Raw genomic sequence first — 18,943 nt, 5'->3', positions numbered from 1 at the left:
TTAAATGGCTGACCTGTTCCCACGTAAAATTTATATATTAGAGATAGGGTCAGGAAGGAATGGATTAATTCATTCTACATCACTCTTAGGCTTAAGGCACTGATTCTCTTCAAGCTGAATGCCAGATTTGCACCATAGAGTAGCCCTGGGCAGCAAACATGAATTCATACAGCTATTCAAGACAGTTCCTGATGGAGAAGTGAATTTAGATCCAAGCTCGAAAAAGATAGAGGGACAAGGAAGAAAAGGGCACTTACCAGAATTCGAGCTCACAAACCGATGAAGCATGTTCCCCATACGGGCCACAAGATATGATGCATGGTCGGCAAGCTCAAGAGTTGAAAGAAAGATTTCTTGGACCGTCAAGGTCTGGCAGTGGTGCTCTTTTATTTAGACAATGGTACAGGATAGCATGGGGACAGGACCTATGGGCAGTGAAGAGCTGCTGCTGCTGTATTGGGAAAGGACCCATGGGTAGTCACAGCTCCTGCTGCTTTCTGGAGTTGAGGTTAAGGACTAATTTTATAAGTCATGGGTACGTGACCTATTTTTCCTGGAAATAGAAAAGATGATGTAAAAATCATTAAATGAGTTCAGTTCAGATGGGTTCTGGATATTGTGTGGTCATATAACACTAGATACAAAACTGGCCCCATAGATAGGCATGTAGGTGAGCATGACCTGGGCTTCTCTCACTGGGGTGCCTCTAATTCATACCAAAAGAAATTCAACGGGTCCTATAGTTCTGCATGTTCACCAGCTAACCTTGGGCTTTCGAGTGGGGGCAGCCTTAATCCACATCAATCCTCATGGTCTTTCACAGCTGTCTCCCATAGATATGCTCATCAGTGTGTTCTCTTCATTCCAAGTTAGGAATTTTGTATTTCTTTAATCACCATATGTTCTCTAGGACGATGTGTGAGTGCCTTCATGATTGTTGGGTTTTGTCTTTGAATTTCCAGCGTTCACTTGAAGGAATCTTGGTTATCCTGGACTAGGTCCAACTGAGCACTGAGAACATGAGGTCATCTTGGTTGGTTTGACATTCTGAGATCAGAAACGCCAAATTCTAGTTTGTCCTGGCAACCACCTTATGGACATAATGTTTCCGAGACAAATTAGACAAATCTGATGAATTCCTCTCTCCAGGTAAGATATTTTTATGTCTTTTTTTCTGAATTTGGGTAGGCTAGACCTTGACTTCGGATCCTTCATTGTTCCAGTAGATTACGTCTAGATACTGGTTTACTTTATTTCTGTAGGGTTTGCTTGTTGTTTGCTTTACATCCTCAGCTCTGGCATGTTTATTTTTCGTTAAATATAAGTGTAATGTTCTAATTTTCAGCCAGCTTCCTCACATACGGTGGCAAACCACATAATCAATACTCTTCTATGACAAGAGATAGGGGGAGAGAATTTCATTGAGGTCAAGCAGAGCATTTTAGCTTTGATGGCAGCCTTCACTTTGGATTGGTGGTTCCCAGAGGGAAAGAAAAAATCCAAAAAGCTGTGCAGATTCACGGCATAAAGCTTTTGAGGCTGAAAGAGATTAGAGAAGTTAAACTTTCAAGGATTGTGAATCTCCTCCAAATGCTTAATGATGCTACAGAAAGGTAGACCATTGGAAATATATTAAGAAGAATACTACAAAGACAATGTGTTCCATGCTAAATTCATGAACCAAGGGAAAATGTTACCTTCTGTGAGGTTACTACTCATTACCTTCACGAATAATCACAGCAGGCCAGCTTCTTCCCAAGTTCAGGCAAAAGATTGGTCCAAAAGTAAAATTCAGGGCCAGCCATGTGTTCTGGTGTGTAAGAGCCCATGTTCCTAGTCTGTGGCCTGGGACTCATGGATTTGCATCACTAGTGCTGATCAGATTAGTAACATCAGGAGAGATAGATTTCATGGTATGGTGAGGGCAAAGATCATACATAAGTGGAAATTGTGAGCATACCTTATACATATGCGCAAGGAAAACAACATGAATATATTGCAATCTATGACGCATCTGGTAGACTTCTCAAATACAGAATGGAGGAAGTGATGTGACTTGCATAGGTGGAATTGTCAGACTGCACAAGATGACACGATCATTGAACATCAGAGGATTGGCCGGGCAACTTCAACTTGGGAGGGACTCGTGGACTTTTTCTGGGGAAAGTCTACATATTTGGCCATATCCACAAAATGTGACAGATAAAACCAAGGATAAACTTAAAGTAAAGAATTCAGTGTCTAGAGAGAATGCAGTAGATATTTAAAAGTCCAAAGATAAAGTTATAAACAGACAAGAAATCCAGGAAATGGAAAACCATCTTAGCTGGAAAGGGTGAGTAGTTAGACTGATATCAGATGGCTCTGACATACTGTGTGCATGGAAGATGCCAGGAGAACTGAGAAATTTGAGGGTGTTTATGACATCACAGTGAACATGTCACCCAAGATGGCCTCATCTTTATAGTCTGAGGATTGTCCTAGGCTACGATACTAAAGTGAGAGATACCCAGAAAAGAATTTAAAAACAGAAACCAACACTGAAACTTGAAGAGTTAGAATTGCCACTGATTAAAGGGATAAGAAAGAAGTCATTGTGAAGAAGCAATAAATAACAGAGAGACAAGCACTGAGTGGAGAACATTGTTACCTACTAAAGTAGATGTGGAGGCCGTGCTGATTGAAGCTTGCAACTTGATTTGAAACCAGAGGCTGGACTTGGGTCTTATCAGACCTACGTTGTCCTTCTGCCTTAATCATAATCCCAAATCAAGAAGGATCTCCTGAGGACATTGTAGAGAAGGATCGATGCTTCCCTTCCTATGCCCCTAGCACTCATTGAAGAGAAGTCTCACTTTCCATAGCTCTGGCATTATGGAGGCCCACTGGGTACATGCTAATGTGTCACAATACATCTCTTTGAACCCTTGAAGGACTAGACCCCCATCATGCTCCAGATATGTCGCATTGTTTGGCAGGGCTCCAGAAGTGTTCTGAGAAGCACCCTTTTCCAGAGGGCTTCCTTGCTTTGTGAGGGATGCCCTACCAGGCTAGTGTGCTCAGTTTGGCTCCAATGAAATACTCCCCCTATCTCTTGGACTAGAATGATTACTGATGGCGTGTATTGACACCATGTGAAACGAGGTTGTCTGAAAATTAGAACATTACAATTATCATTATAGAAAAATAATCATGTCATAGCTGAGGTTGTAAATCAAACAAATAACACACCTTATAGAAATACAGTAAGCCAGTATGTAGACATAATCTAGTGGAACGTTCAAGGATCAGGGGTCAAGATCGAAACTTCCCAAATCCAGAAATGAGACAGAAAAATATCTTACCTGGAACGGAATTCATCACATCTGTCTAATTTGTCTCGGGTACATTATGTTCATGAAGAAGGTTAACATGACAACCTAGAATTTGGAGTTTAAGATCTCAGAACGTCAGACCAACCAAGATGAACACGTGTTCACAGTGCTCATTTTGACCAAGGCTAGCATGGTAAAGACTGTTACAAGTGACCAATGTAAATTCAAAGACAACACCCAACAATGAAAAGCACTCACATGTAGGTCTATAGAACATATGGTGGTTAAAGAAACAGAAAATTGATACCTTGGGATGAAGGAGAACTGGCCGACAAGCACACCAAAGGGGGAAATCTGAGAACGACCATGATGATTATTCTATGGAAAAACAAAATGGGCTCAGAATAGGGAAGGCAAACACAAATAACACCTGAATACTCCACAACGAAAGATGTCAGGCTTTAGACAGACTCTGATTGAACTTTTGAAAGTCAGAAAGTGACACAAACCAAAAAACTGCAGCGAGGTAAAACCTATGCTACCTGGAAAGGGTGGGTATGAGACTCCTCCAAACGTCCTATGAAACCCTGTGTCCATGAAGCTTGCCGGGAGAGCAGAGACACAATTATGACAAATTTTCTGACATCGCAGTTGACCGAAAATACAAACTGTCTACATCTACTCAGTGCCAGAGTTGGGCTGAAGTAGCCTATTTAAGTCACATTTCACTCAAATGTAGGTTGCCGAGGGAACATGAATGGGGCTGGTCAGTAAAGAATTGGGGAAGTCTGCGCATTCTGCGTCGGCAGCCAGGAGTTGGCAGGGTAGAATCCTGGGGGTAAACCGCCTCACCACTGGTACAGCCATTCTGGGGCAGGCGAGGGAGATAATGTAGAGGCCGATGAGAAACGACGTTAGACAGGGCCACTCTTCCTCAGCAAATACAGGAGCATTTCCAGCAGATGTGAGGACAGTGATAAATCTCTTTCAAAATGAAACAAATTAAAAGTTGCAAAGAATAGGAAAATTGAACCTCAATAAAAAAGAAAAAGGATGCCAGTAAGAAGAATAAGATACCTAGGAATAACCTCACCCCAACAGGTGAAAGCTCTGTAAACAGAAAACTAGCAAACCTTTGCAGAAAGAAATGGGAGAAGACACAAGGAAGCGGAAGGATATTCCATGCTCTTGAAATGGAAGAATTAACACACTTGAAATGTCCACACCGCATAGAGAAATCTCTTGATTCCATGCAGTCCCAGTCAAAGTTGCAGCTATATTTCTCACAGAGATAGAAGCGAGCATCCTAAAGTTTACATCCAGCAACAAAAGACCCCGAATAGCCAAAAGAATCCTGAGGAAAAAGAACAAAGCTCAATGTATCACACTTTCTGATTTCAACATATAGGATGAAGAAATTGAAATGGAAGCAGCGCAGGCTGGGATGCAAAATAGAGAAACAGAACCAAGGAACAGAATCAAGAGCCCAGAGGTAAAGGGACACATATATGGACACCCCATTTTCGACCACGGAGCCAAGAGGAGACAGTGGAGAAAGGAAAGTCTCTACAATAAACAGTTTTGGGAAGAGTGCACAGTCTCATGTAAGACAAGGAGAGTAAACCACGGTGTTACACCAGGCACAAACACCAACTCAAAATGGATTAAAGTCTAGAATGTAACACTGGAAACCATGAGACTTCTGGAAGAAAACGTAGGTAGGGTGCTCTTTGTCATTTGTCTTAGCCTCATATGTGGAAGAAGCATGTCTGTCTGGGAAAGGGCAATAAAGGAAACAAGAAAAAAATGGGACTACATCAGACACAAAAGCTTCTGCATAGCCAAGGAATCATTGATGCAATGGAAAGACAGCACAACTGGGAGAGGATGTTTGCAAACCACACATTGGTGAAGGGGTGAATAGCCAAAAGATCCAATAAACTCATACGGTTCCACAAGAAAAAAAAAACAAGCTCCATTAAAATCTGGGCAAAAGCTGGAAACAGAGATTTCTCCCAGGAAGATAGAAAGATGGCCAACAGGCTGTATGAAAACATGTTCATCATCATTAAGTCTCTGGTCAGTGCAAATCTGAAAGGCAATGAGATAGCAGCTCACGGCAGTCAGAATGGCTATAAGGATGAAGACAGGAAATAAGTTTCAGGGAGGAAGTGGAGAGAAGAGAAGTCTCCTGCACTGCTGGAGGGAGTGTAAACAGGTGCAGCCACGACACAAAATGGTGAGGAGTTGCCTTAGACATTTCAGAATACATCTACCATATGATCCAGCAATTCATCTGTGGTGTGTTTATCCAAAGAACGTGGAAACACTCCTACACAGAGATCGGTGCACACCTCTATTTACCCTGGCCTTATTCCTGATATCCAAGACTTGGAAGCCTGCCTGGTCCCCATCAAGGGATGAATGGAGAAGGAAGATGGGGTATAGCCACACAAAGGCATAGCAGTCAGCTATAGGAACGGATTCAGGCCAGCCAATTCTGATCACCAGAATGGCTCCTGAGGGTATTGGGGGAACTGAAAGAAGCCCCAGGAGTATGCTCAAATACTACAGGATCTCACGTACAAGGAGAAGAGCAAGAACGGACCAACAAACAAGTATCACATGACAATGGATTGGCATTTCCCAGAGGGAAAGTGGGGCAGTGGCCAGAGAAAGAAAGTGTTGATTAGGCACTGGTGTGTGGTTAGGGACAGTAATTAGGTTTACGTTGGTGAAGATGATGTAACCTACTCTGAAGTTTAAATCTATGTGGATGTAGATCTGAAAGCTATAGGTTATTATAATGTTGGGTTACGACAATCAATTCACATAAAACCAGAACTCCCAAAAGGGATGCAGATTTACAACCGGAAGCTTTGGAGACAGAAAGAGGTTAGAGGAGATGAACTTCCAAGTATTGGTAATCACCTCAACATGCTCAATGATGCTACAGAAAGGTAGACCTTTGCAAAGAGATGAAGAGGAATACTACCAAGAGAACATGATCGGTGCTAAACTCATGAACCAACAGAAAACGTTACCGTTCATGATGTTACTACTGATTCCCTTCACGAATGATCGAAGCAGGCCAACATCTTCACAGGTCAGGTCAAAGGTTGGTCCAACAGTGCAATTCAGGGCCAGCCCTGTGATGTAGCAGGTCGGTGACTACGTTCCAGTTGGGCGGCACGGGCTTCACCAGCTAGCATCAGGGGTGCAGATCAGATTACTAGCATTAGGAAATACAGATTTCAAGGTATGGTGGGCACAGAGATCATAAAGAAGTAGACACTTTCACGAGACCTTAACAATACGCATCAGAAAAAGAGCCATGAGAATATGACAATCTATGAACGCACCAGGAACCCTTCCCCAAATGATGAAGGAAGGAAAACATGTGACCTGCCAAGTGGAATTTTTAGACTGCTAGGAGATCACACGATCATTGTGCATCAGGGGATTGCCTGGGCAACTTCCAATTGGGAGGGCCTCCAGGACTTTCTCTGAGGAAAGTCCACCCAATTGGACATATACACAATGGATAAGATGTAAAACAAGGGATAATCTTAAAGGAAAGGAACGTAGGATACCTTTCAAGTTCCACGAGAAAGTTAGAAACTTACAAGAAATCCAGAACAAGGAAAACTATCCTACCTGGAAAGGTGGAGTCGTCAGACTGATATGAGATGGCTCTGAAACACTGTGTGCCTGGAGGTTTTCAGGACAACTTAGAATTCTGAGGGTGTTTATGACGTCACGGTGAACGTGTCACCCAAGATGGCAGCAAGTTTAGAGCCCGAGGATTGCCCTGGCTAGGATACCCACGTGAGAGATATCCAGAAACAGCTTTTCCAAACAGAAACCGCACACAGAAACTTGAAGAGATCAAAGAGGCACTAATTCAAGGGATAAGAAAGGAATCATTGGGAAGAAGGGATACTAGAGGGGCAAGAACTGAGAGGAGAACATTGTTATCTACTCAAGTAGATGTGGAGGCTGTGCTGATTGAAGCTTGCAACTTGATTTGAAACAAGAGGCTGGACTTGGGGCTTATCAGAACTACGTTGTCCTTCTGCCTTACTCATAATCCCAAGTCAAGAATGATCTCTTGAGGACATTGAAGAAAAGAATTGAGGCCTCCTTTTCTAAGCCCCTAGCATTCTTTGAAGAGAGGTCTCCCTTTGCATAGCTCTGGCATCACGAGGTCCCACTGGGTACATGCTAATGTGTCCCAAGACATCTCTGTGAAGACTTAAAGGAATGGATGATTGTCATGCTTGGGGTGGGTCCTTTGGTTTGGAGGGATCTAGAAGTGTGTTTAAAAGCACCCTTTTTGAGAGGGTTTCGTTCCTGTGTGAAGTCTGCCTTCCCAGGCTACAGTGCTCAGTTGGGCTCCAATGAAATTCTCTCCCCCACCTCTTGCCATGGACACAGTATTCATTCCTTGTTCTGACAACATATGGAAGGAGGTTTGCTGAAAATTAGCACGTTGCCATTATATTTAAATAAAAATACACCTGCCAAAGTTCAGAATGAAAATCAAACCAATAGCAAACCATGTAGAAATAAAGTAAGCCCAGTATCCAGACGTAATCTGTTGGAGCATTCAATGATCAGGGGTCAAGTTTGAAACTTTCCAAATCCAGAAAAGAGACAGACAAATCACTTACCTGGAGGGAGGAATTCATCAGATTTCTCTAATTTCTCTCAATAACATGATGTCTGTGAAGGTGGTTGCCCAGACAACCTTGAATCTGGAGTTTCTAATCTGAGAATCTCAAACCTACAAAGACGACCATGTGTTCTCAGGGCTAAGTGTCACCTGGGCCGGGATAGCAAAGATTCCTACAAGTGACCGATGGAAATTCCAAGACCACACCCAACAATCACGAAATGACTCACACGTCGGGCTACAGAACCTATGGTAATTAAAGACATACAAAACTCCTAACTTGGAAAGAAGGAGAACGCACTGATAAGCAAATCGAACGGAGATATCTCAGCAAGACCATAACAATTAAACTATAGAAAAGAAAAAAGGATCACGGAATGTGGAGGCCAACAGAAATCAAAGCTGACTAATCCACAGTGAAAGACGTCAGTCATTAGACACACTCTGTTTGAACGTTTGAAAGTCAGAGAAAGTCACAACGCCAAAAACAGCAGCAAAGGTCAAACCTGGCCTAAATGAGAAAGGTGACTTATGAGACTGCTCCCCGCGGGCTCTGAAACCCTGTGTCCACGAAGCTAGACTGGACAGCAAAGACACGATTCTGACAAATCACCCAACATCACAGTGGGCCAGAAAATCAAGCTGGCCTCATCTACACAGGGCCAGATTTGGGCTCAAGTAGCATATTCAAGTCACAATCCACTCAACTGCAGGTTGGCAATGGAACAAGAAAAGGGCCAGCCAGTGGGGCCGTGGTGAAGTCCGCACATTCTGGTTCAGCAGCCCATGTTCGGCGATGTGGAATCCTGGGGGTGAGCCGCCTCACCGCTCGTCCAGCCATTCTGGGGAAGGCATCTGAGGTAGTGTAGAGGCAGATGGGAAGCGACGATAGACATTGACATTCTTCCTCAGGAAATGCAGCAGCATGGCCAGCAGATGTGAGCACAGCCATAAATTCTGTCAAAACAAAACCAATTGAAAGTTGCAAAGAATAGAAAAACTGAACCTCAAAAAAGAAAGCATTCCAGTAGGAAGAAAAAGATATCTAGGAATAAACGTGGTCAAACAGCAGAAAGCTATGGAAACAGAAAACTTGTAAAGGTTTGGGTGAAGATATTACAGAAGACACAAGGAAACGGAGGGCTATTCCGTGCTCTTCCAATGGAAGAACGAACACACTTCAAACGTCCATACCACATAAAGCAGTGTCTGGATTGCATGCAGTCCCAGTCAAAGTTGCAACAATCATTCCCACAGAAATACAAGACAGAATCCTAAAGTTTCTATCCAGCAACAAAGGACCCAGAATAGCCAGAGGAATCCTCAGGAAAACGAACAAAGCAGCAAGTATCACACTTTCTGATTTCAACATATAGGATGAAGCCCTAGGTACGGAAACAGCACAGCCTGGCCCCCAATATACGCACACAGACTCATGCAACAGAACGAGAGCCTGGAGGTCAACTCACACATCTACAGACAGCGCATTTTTGAACAGTGAGCCTAGAGGAGAAAGTGGAGAAAGGAGAGTCTCCACAAGAAACGGTGCTGAGAAGACTGCACACCAACAGGTAACACAATGAGAGTAGACCATGATGTTCCACCAGACATACGCACGACCTCATAATGGATTAAAGCCTTGAATGGAATACTTGAAACCGTGCAACTTCTAGGAGACAACCCAGGCAGCTTACGCTTTGCCATCTGTCTTGGCTGCCTATTTGGAAGAAGCATGTGTCAGTGGGCAAGGGCAAGAAAGGAAACAAGAAACAAACGGGACTCCACCCAATGCAGAAGCTTCTGCCCAGCCAACGACTCCATCGACTCAATGCAAAGACAGCACAACAACTGTGACAGGCTGTTTGCAAACCACACATCGGAGAAGGGGTGAGTAGCCAAAAGATTCAATGAAGTCATACATCTTCACAGGAATAAAAACAACGAGCCCAATAGAACCTGGGCAAAAGATGGAAACAGACATTTCTCCCAGGAAGATAGGTAACAGGCTGTATGAAAACATGTTCATCATCATTAAGTCTCTGGTCAATGCAAATCTGAACGGCAATGAGATAGCAACACACAGTGGTCAGAATGGCTATAAGGATGAAGACGGGAAACAATAAGTTTCACAGAGGAGGTGGAGAGAAAGGAAGCCTCCTGCACTGCTGGTAGGAATGTGAACCGGTGCAGCCACTATGCAAAGTGGTGTGGAATTGCCTCAGAAATTCAGAATCCACCTACCATATGATCCGTCTATTCCTCTGTGGCGTATATATCCAAACATCATGGAAACACTAATGCACAGAGATCGATGCACTGCTGTGTTCACCACAGCCTTACTCCCGATATCTGAGACTTGGAAGCCTCCGTGGTGACCATCAAGAGATGAATGGAGAAGGAAGATCAGCTATAGCCACACGGTATAACTCTCAGCTGTAGGAATGGATGCAGTCCAGCCATTTGTGACCACCAGAATGGCTTCTGATGGTCTTAGGGGAACTGAAGCAAGGCCCAGGGATAAAGTTGAATACCACAGGATCTCATGTACAAGGAGAAGAGGAAAAACGGAGCAACAAAAAGTTAGGACGTGACATGGGATTGGTAGTCCCCAAAGGGAAATGGATGCAGGGGTCTGAGGGAGAAAGAGTTGATTAGGCACAAGTGTGTGGTGAGGGCCTGTAATTCGGCTTACAGTGGTGAAGATGATGTAACCTACACAAAAGTCTAAATCTATGAGAATGTAGATGTGAAAAGCTATGGGATGTTAGAATGCTGGGTTACGGCAATCAATTCACATAAAATCAAAACTCTAAAGAGGGGTGCAGATTTATGGCCTAAACCTTTGGAGGCTGAAACAGATTAGAGAAGATGAACTTCCAAGGATTGGTAATCACCTCAAAATGCTTAATGATGCTACAGAAAGGTAGACCTTTGCAAAGAGATGAAGCGGAATACTAGGAAGAGAACATGTTCCGTGCTAAACTCATGAACCAACGGAAACATCTGACTTGCCTGGTGGAATTGTCAGACTGCTAGGAGATGACACGATAAGTGTGCATCAGGGGATTGCCTGGGCAACTTCAACTTGGGAGGGAGTCCATGACTTTCTCTGGGGAAAGTCCACCCATTTCACCATATCCACACAAGATAAGAGATAAAATCTTTGATAATCGTAACGGAAAGAGACTGGTGTGTAGAGGGAATGTAGTAGACCTTTCAAAGTTCGAGGAGAAAGTTAGAAACCGACAAGAAATCCAGAGAAAGGAAAACTATCCTACCTGGAAATGGGGAGTGGTCAGACTGGTATGCGATGGCTCTGAAACACTGTGTGCATGGAGGTTGTCAGGACAACTTAGAATTCTGAGGGTGTTTATGATCATGTCACCCAAGATGGCCACATCTATACAGTCCGAAGATTAGCCATTGTGTGGCTATAGATCGTCTTCCTTCTCCATTCGTCACTGGATGGGCACCACGTAGTCTTCCAAGTCTTGGATATTGGGAATAAGGATGTGGTGAACACAGTGCTGCATGGATCTCTGAGCATTAGTGTTTCCAGGTTCTTTGGATATATATGCCACAGAGGAATAGCTGGATCATATGGTAGATCGATTCTGAAAATTCTAAGGCAATTCCACCGCACTTTGGGTAGTGGCTGCACCTGATTACACTCCCCCCAGCAGTGCAGGAGGCTTTGCTTCTCTCCACCTCCTCTCCGAGACTTGTTCCCTGTCTTCATCCCTATAGCCACTCTGACCTCTGTGAGCTGTTATCTCATTGCCGTTCGTATTTGCATTGCCAAAGACTTAATGATGATGAACATGTTTTCATACAGCCTGTTGGCCATCTTTTATCTTCCTGGGAGCAATGTCTGTTTCCATCTTTTGCCCAGGGTTTATGGGGATCGTTGTTTTTTTATTGTGGAGACATATGTGTTCATTGGTATTTTGGCTATTCACCCCTTCTCCGATGTGTTGTTTGCAAAGATCCACTCGCAGTTGTTGTGCTGTCTTTGCATTGAGTCAATGGAGTCGTTGGCTGTTGAGAAGCTTCTGTGTTGGATGGAGTCCCGCTTGTTTCTTGTTTCCTTTGTTGCCCTTGCCCAGTCACATACGCTTCTTCCAAATAATCGGCTAAGCCAGATGGCAAAGAGCAAGCTGCCTGCGTTTTCTCCTAGAAGTTGCATGGTTTCAAGTCTTCCATTCAAGGCCTTAATCCATTTCCAGGTGGTGTGTGTGGCTGGTGTAACATCATGGTCTATTCTCATTGTGTTACATGTGGCTGTGCAGTCTTCCCAGCATCGTTTCTTTTCGAGACTCTCCTTTCTCTGCTGTCTCTTCTTGGCTCCTTGGTCTAAAATGGGCTGTCCATATATGTGGGAGTTGACCTATGGGCTCTCGATTCTGTTCCTTGTGTCTGTGTGCCTCTTTTTGTGGCCAGCCTTTGCCGTTTCGGTACCTAGCAGTTCGTCCTATATGTGGAAATTCGAAAATGTGGTACTTGCTGAGTTGTTCGTTTTCCTCAGGATTCCTTTGGCCTTTCCTGCTCCTTTGTTGCTGGATAGAAACTTTAGGATTCTGTCTTCTATTTCTGTGGGAAACATTGCTGAAACTTCGATGGGGCTTGCGTGGAATGCAGAGATTGCTTTATCCAATATGGACCTTTCAAGTGTGTTCATTCTTCCATTCGAAGAGCATGGAATACACTTCCTTTTCCTTGTGTCTTCTTTAATTTCTTTCTGCAGAGCTTTCCAGTTTGTTGGTCCTTGTTTGTCTCTTCTCCTTGTAAGTGAGCTCCTGCGGTATTTGAGTTTCTCCCTGTGAGCTGTTTCACTTCCAATGAAACCCTCAAGAGCCATCCTTCTGGTCACTAATGGCTGGATTCTCTCTTTTGTTATGGCTCAGAGATATGCCATTGTGTTCATAAAGCCCAGCTTCCTTCTCCAATCTTCTTTCTCTATTCCTCCTTCTGCCTTGATGGGCATCAGGGCGGTTTCCAAGTCTTTGATAATGGGTTAAGGCCAGTGTGAACACAGGGGTGCACAGATATCAGTGCACGACTTCTTCCAAGGTCTTTGGATAAACACGCCACTGAATAATAGCTGGATCATATGGTAGATGGATTCTGACATGTCTGAGGCAATTCCACACTGATTTGCGTCGTGGCTGCACCAGCTTACACTCACAGCAGCACTGTAGGAGTCTTCCCATCTCTGCAGCTCCTCTCTGACACTTGTTTCCTGACTTTTTACCTATAGTCATTCAAACCACATTGAGCTGCTATCTCACTGCCATTTGGATTTCAATTGCCCTGAGTCTTAATGATGATTAACATGTTTTCATACACCTGTCGGCCATCTCTATATCTTCTTGGGTGAAATCTCTGTTTCCACGTCCTGCCCAGGTTTTAATGGGCTTAATTTTTTTCTCTTGTGGACACATATGAGTTCACTGCATCTTTTGGCTATTCACCCATTCACCGATGTGTGGTTTTCTAACATCCTCTCCCAGTGGTTGTACTGTGTTTGCATTGAGTCGATGGTTTCCTTGGCTGGGCAGAAGCTTTTGCATTTGATGTAGTCCCATTTGTTTCTTGTTTCCCTTGTTGCCCTTGCCCAAGCAGACATGCATCTTACTAATAGGAGGCTAAGACAGATGTCAAATAGCATGCTGCCTAGGTTTCCTTAGAGAAGTCTCGTGGCTTGCAGTCTTACATTCAAGACTTTAATCCATTTTGTGTTGGTGTTTGTGCCTGGTGTAACACCGTGGTCTACGCTCCTTGTCTTACATGAGGCTCTGCAGTCTTCCCAGCACCGTTTATTGCAGAGAATTTCCTTTCTCCACTGTCTCCTCTTGGTTCCGTGGTCGAAAATGGGCTGTGCATGTATGTGTGCGTATACCTCTGGGCTCTCGATTGTGTTCCAGGGTTCTGCGTGTCTGTTTTCATCCCAGCCTGTGCCGCTTCCAATCCTATTTCTTCATCCTATATGTTGAAATCAGAAAGTGTGATACATTGAGCTTTGTTCGTTTTCCTCAGGATTCCTTTGGCCATCCGTGCTCTTTTGTTGCTGGATGTAAACTTTAGGATGCTCGCTTCTATCTCTGTGAGAAACATAGCTGCAACTTTGCCTGGGACTTCATGTAATCTAGAGATTGCTTTATCCGGAGTGGAGGTTTCCAGTGTGTTAATTCTTCCATTTCAAGAGCGTGGAATAGCCTTCCACTTCCTTGTGTCTTCTCCCATTTCTTTCCACAGGGTTTGCTAGTTTTCGATTTACCGAGCTTTCACCTGTTGGGGCGAGGTTGTTCCTAGGTATCTAAATCTTCTCACTGGCATTTTTTTTTTTGAGGTTCAATTTTCCTATTCTTTGAAACTTTTAATTTGCTTCCTTTTGACAGAAGTTTATCGCTGTTCTCACATCTGATGACAGTGCTCCTATATTTGCTAAGGAAGAGTGGACCTGTCTATCGTCACTTCTCATCTGCCTCTACACTCCTTCCCACGCCTGCCACAGAATGGTTTGGCCAGCGGTGAAGAGGTTTACCCCCAGTATTCCACCCTGTCAACTTCAGGCTTCCGACCCAGAATGCACGGACTTCCCCAATTCTCCACTGGCCGGCCCCTTTCATATTCCCTTGGCAGCCTGCAGTTCAGTATAATGTGACTTAAATATGCTACTTCAGCCCAAGTCTGGCACTGAGTAGACGTAGCCAGTTTGCATTTTGACTGCGAAGTCAAACAATTTGTCAAAATTGTGTCTCTGCTGTCCCAGCAAGCTTCATGGACACAGTGTTTCTGAGCACGTTTGGAGCAGTCTCATTCTCACCCTTTCCAGGTAGCCCAGGTTTTACCTCACTGCGGTTTTTTGGTTTGTGACACTCTCTGACTTTCAAAAGTTCAAGCATAGTCTGTCTAATGTCTGACATCTTTCGTTGTGGATTATTCAAGTGTGATTTGTGTTTGCTTTCCCTTTTCTGAGCCCATTTTGCTTTCCATAGTATAATCATCATGGTCTTTCTCAGATTTCTCCCTATGGTATGCTTGTCAGTCAGTTCTCCTTCATCCCAAGGTATCAATTTTCTATTTCTATAATCACCCTATGTTCTATAGGCCTACGTGTGAGTGCTTTTCATTGTTGGGTGTTGTCTTTGAATTTACATTGGTCACTTGTTGCAATCTTTGTCATGCTAGCCTAAGTCAAAGTGAGCTTGAGAACACGTGGTCATCTTGCTTGGTCTTACCTCCTGAGATCTTAAACTCCAAACTATAGGTAGTCATGGCAACCTCCTTCATGAACATAATGTATCTGAGACAAATTAGACGAATCTGATGAATCTGCATCAGGGAAGGTACTTTTCTGTTTCATTCCTGGATTTGGGAAGTTTCGAACTTGACCACTGATCGTTGAACGTTCCCTTAGACTATGTGTAGATATTGGTTTACTTTATTTCTATAGGGTGTGTTGTTTGTTTGATGTACATCCTCAGATCTGACATGTTTATTTTTCTATAAAGATAATGGTAATGTTCTAATTTTGAGCCAACCTCCTTACATATGGTGTCAATACACGTTATCTATAATCATTCTACTCCAAGAGATAGGGGGAGAGTATTTTATTGGAGCCAAAGTGAACACACTAGCCTGGCAGTGCAGCCCTCACAAAGCAACGAAGCCATCTGGAAAAGGGTGTTTCTCAGCGCACTTCTGGCGCCCTGCCAAAAAATGAGGCATACTAGAAGCATGACGGGGTTCCATTCCTTCATGGGTTCCAAGAGATGTATTGTGACACATTAGCATGTACCCAGTTGGCCTCCGTAATGCCAGGAGCTATGAAAAGTGAGATTTCTCCTCAATTAATGCTAGAGGCAAAGGAAAGGAGGCATCAATCCTTCTCTACAATGTCCTCAGGACACCATTCTTGATTTTGGATTATGATTAAGGCAGGAGAATTTGTACGTCTGATAAGCCCCAAGTCCAGCCTCTGGTTTCAAATCAAGTTTCAAGCTTGAATCAGCATGGCCTCGCCATATACTTGAGTAGATGACAATGGTCTCCACTCAGTGCTTGTCCCTGTATTATTGCTTCATCACGATGACTTCTTTCTTACCCATTTAATCAACGTCTATTCTATGTCTTCAAGTTTCAGTGCTTGGTTTCTGTTTTTAAATTCTTTTCTGGGTATCTCTCACTTGAGTATCGTATCCCAGGATAATCCTCAGACTATAAAGATGAAGGCATCTTGGGTGACAGGTTCACTGTGGTGTCATAAACACCCTCCAACTTCTAAGTTGTCCCTGCGTCTTCCTTGCACACAGTGTTTCAGAGCCATCTCATACCACTCTGACACTCACCCTTTCCATTTCCTGGATTTCTTGTCGGTTTCTAACTTTATCCTTGAACTTTTAAATGTGTAGCACATTCTCTCTAGACACTGGTTTCTTTATTTTAAGTTTATCCTGGGTTTTATCTGTTACATTTTGTGGATATGGCCGAGTGTTTAGACTTTCCCCAGTGAAAGTCTTGGAGTCCCTCCCAAGTGGAAGCTGCCCAGGCAATCCTCTGACGTGCAATGATCGTGTCATCTTGTGCAGGCTGACAATTCCACCTATGCAGGTCACATCACTTTCTTCCCTCTGTATCTAGGGAAGTGTACCAGATGTGTCATAGATTGCAATATTTTCATGTTTTTTTCCTGGTGCATATCTATAAGGTATGCTCACAATTTCCACTTATTTATGATCTCTGTCTGCACCATACCATGAAACCTATCTTTCCTAATGTTACTAATGTGATCAGTACGTGTCATACGAATCCATGAATCCCAGGCCGCCCACTAGTAACATGGACTCTTACACACCAGAACACATGGCTGGCCCTGAATTTTACTTTGGGACCAATTTTTTGCCTGAACTTGGGAAGAAGCTGGCCTGCTGTGATTATTCATGAAGGTAATTAGTAGTAACCTCATAGACGGTAACATTTTCCCTTGGTTCATGAGTTTAGCAAGGAACACGTTCTCTTCGTAGTAGTCCTCTTAATCTATTTGAAATGGTCTACCTTTCTGTATCATCATTAAGCATTTGGAGGATATTCACAATCCTTGGAAGTTTATTTTCTCTAATGTCTTTCAGCCTCAAAAGCTTTTTGCCACAAATCTGCATGCCTTTTTGGATTTTTTCTTTCCCTCTGGGAACCTCACATCCAAAGTGAAGGCTGCCATCCAAAGCTAGAATGCTCAGTGGCCCCAGTGCAATTCTCTCTCTCGATGTATTGCCATAGAAGAGTATTGATTATGTTTTTTGACACCATAATGAGGAAGTTGGCTGAAAATTACATTACACTTATATTTAATGACAAATAAACATGCCAGAGCAGAGGATGTAAATCAAACAACTAACAAATCCTACAGAAATAAAGTAAACCAGTATCTAGACATAATCTACCTGAACGATCAGGGATCCGGACTCAAGTTCGAGCCTTCCAAAATTCAGTAAAGAGACATAAAAATATCTTACCTGGAGAGAGGAATTCATCAGATTTGTCTAATTTGTCTCGGAAAGATTATGTCCATAAGGTGGTTGCCAGGACAACCAAGAATTTAGAGTTTCTGATCTCAGAATGTCAAACCAACAAACATGACCTCGTGTTCTCAGTGCTCGGTTGGACCTAGGCTAGCTTAGCAAAGATTCCTTCAAGTGAACGATTGAAATTCAAAGACAATACCCAACAATCAGGGAATCACACATACTTCAGGCTGGAGAACATATGGTGATGAAAGAAATACAAAATTAATAACTTCAATGAAGGAGAATGGACTGATAAGTATATCTATGGGAGATAGCTGAGGAAGCCCATGACTATTGATCTGGATTAAGGCTGCCCCAGCTCGAAAAGCCCAAGGTTACCTGCCCTACTTGCCAAACTACATGACGCAGTGAATCATTTTTTGGTATGAATTAGAGGTGCCCCAGTGAGAGAAGCCCAGGTCATGCTCACCTACATGCCTATCTATATGGCCAGATTCGTATCTAATGTTATCCGACCACACAATAACCAGCCCCCAACTGAACTGGAATCATTTCATGACATTTTACATCATCTTTTCTTTTTCCAGCAAAAGTAAGTCACGTAACTATGCTTATAAAATTAGCACTTACCCTGTACTCAGGGCAGCAGCAGGAGCTGTGACTGCCCATGGGTCCTGTCCCCATGCAGCAACTCTTTAGTGCCCATGGGTCCTGTCCTGATGCCTGAAGCTCTTCCCTGCCCATAGGTTCTGTCCCCATGCTATCCTGTACCGTACTCTAAATAAAAGAGCATCACTGCCAGACCTTGAGAGTCCAACAAATCTTTCTTTTGACTCTTCAGTTCACCAACCCCGCATCATATCTTGTGGCCCGTACGGGAATTTTGCTTCATCGGTTTGTGAGCTTGACTTCTGCTAAATGCCCTTTCCTTCCTTGTGCCTCTCTCCTTTGCGAGGATGGATCTAAATTCACTTCTCCATCAGGAACTTTCTTGGATAGCTGTATGAATCCACGTTTGCTGCCCATGGCTACTCTGTGGGGCAAATCATCGCGTTCGGCTTGAAGAGAATCAGTACCTTAAGCCTAAGGGTGATGTAGAATGAATTAATCCGTTCCTTCCTGACTCTATCTCTGATATATAAATTTTACGTGGGCACGGGTTGGCCACTTAAGTCATTAGGATGGTCGGGAATCTGCAAGACTCCCGTGGAAGGTTTCTTTTCCTCAGGCTGTATTGGGCTACCTCCCATGGCACCTGACCATGCTCTGAACTGTGTGAATGTCCCAATTGGGAGTCCAGTTCAAGGCAAGTAAGAAAGTCTAACCTTTGGTTGAGTATGGAAAACCCTTCTCGGAGAATGGCTCCAACACGCAATTGAGTAGAATGTCCCCCAAAGCGGCGGAAAGTTCCTCACTATTTTTCTCTA

The sequence above is a fragment of the Equus asinus genome, chromosome 28 (assembly GCF_041296235.1).
Source record: "Equus asinus isolate D_3611 breed Donkey chromosome 28, EquAss-T2T_v2, whole genome shotgun sequence".
Classification (NCBI taxonomy): Eukaryota; Metazoa; Chordata; class Mammalia; order Perissodactyla; family Equidae; genus Equus; species Equus asinus.
This window is presented reverse-complemented; position numbering follows the sequence as displayed.